This window comes from Parasteatoda tepidariorum, chromosome 10 (assembly GCF_043381705.1).
Source record: "Parasteatoda tepidariorum isolate YZ-2023 chromosome 10, CAS_Ptep_4.0, whole genome shotgun sequence".
NCBI classification, from domain to species: Eukaryota; Metazoa; Arthropoda; class Arachnida; order Araneae; family Theridiidae; genus Parasteatoda; species Parasteatoda tepidariorum.
Window position 1 is genome coordinate 66,484,844 of NC_092213.1, and position 1,562 is coordinate 66,486,405.

Below are 1,562 nucleotides of genomic sequence, written 5' to 3' on the forward strand. Positions count from 1 at the left end.
TTTAAATATACCTTAAATTTTCGTAAGGGTGATCACACGATTTCCCCTTCACTGAATTTGGCATCATTTATAAGAACGCGAACACTCTTACTTGATCTCGCGATTTTCCCTTCACTCAATTTGGCATCATTTATAAGAACGCGAACACTCTTACTTGATCTCGCGATTTTCCCTTCACTAAATTTGGCATCATTTATAAGAAGAGTCTTTCTGACTCTAGCGGAACTGGAGAAACGTTACTTTCACTGTTCCATGGTTATGAACGAGTTCATTCTCTATCATTTTTAATAAATAATTTTGCCGAAATCGGTGCAAATCGATTCATTCTAGCTTAAACTAACCCTTTGTTGTGTTTTTACATGCATGACTCCCTTTTTTCAAAAATCACTAAATATTAGATAATTTTGATTTCATTATTTTTATAATAGAAAATTTTTGAAATTATGCGAACTTGATATGACTGACAGATTAAAATCGTCTTCCACCATCTTTTTCCTCTGTTGCTTTTTGTTTTGTTTTGTTTTTCGTCTTTATTTATTTTCCATTTTCAAATTTCTGTTTTCCTTTTAAAAATCTGTTGTATTTATTTTCGCATTCAAATTTTTTATGGGTGCCATTGTTTTGAGCGTTGGATTACTTTAGAAATTCACCACTTATAAAATATTTAAAACTAATGTGTAGTTTTTTTTATTAGCAAGCAGAGAGTTATTATACATATCATTAAAGTTATTAATACAAATGAATATTTTAAATAATAATTAAAAGTTGAGTTGAGTTTCAAAAGTAATGATTATGTTTTCAATTTTTAAAATTATATAGATCGCTAATTTTTGCCAAAAAAGTGACGTAGTCATTATTATACGATAAATGTAAATATGTTATATTACTATTAAGAATATTTCATATTTTTTGATTCATATTGTTTCTAAAATATTGATAGATCTACATAAATAAAATAAGATTTATTTATTTTTTAGTCGTGTATACACCACTAGAGGTTCATATAAAAACATTTATACAAATCTAATATTTCATTTGCATGTCAATACTTAAATGGTTACTTTAAATCTAGATTTAATGATATTTCCTAAAATAAGCAGATTTGTTCCAACTAAATGAAGTTTCCATAATAAATATTTCATTAAAGTTATGGCTTTGAACGGTAAACAATAATGTAAGTATAATTTTTCTTTTGCTTTCTTTACATACATCAAAATACAAATATGTATTCAATATATCAATATAAAAATACCTTATAATTGATATGATATTTGTCGACCATGATTTTCGCATACATTATCCACTGTACTCTAGAGACATATTTGGTTTAAAATTTTAAATAATGAAAAAAAAATCAGTTTTTAAGAACTTTATTTCAATATACGATTGTTCTAATTGATAATTTAGTTTTGTTGAACTACAATGTTCTTGGAAGACATGGTTAAATATTCAGGCCAAGCAGCTCGAAAAACTGTAAAATAAAAATGTTTTTTAAATATCCAATTTAAAAAAAGGTTAATTCATTTTATTATTACAAAGCAATTTGTATATATATATATATA

The 1,562-nt window shown here is 25.4% G+C and overlaps 1 long non-coding RNA gene across 1 annotated transcript in view; it reads right to left on the reverse strand.

The window, feature by feature from the left end:
* Nucleotides 1-1,359: 1,359 nt before the first annotated feature.
* LOC139426636 (uncharacterized) overlaps nucleotides 1,360-1,562 on the reverse strand; it is a 10,203-nt gene continuing 10,000 nt past the window's right edge. Inside the window, exon 3 of the long non-coding RNA XR_011637852.1 lies at nucleotides 1,360-1,471. This is a non-coding gene — a long non-coding RNA (uncharacterized lncRNA). The remainder of the gene's footprint in view (nucleotides 1,472-1,562) is intronic.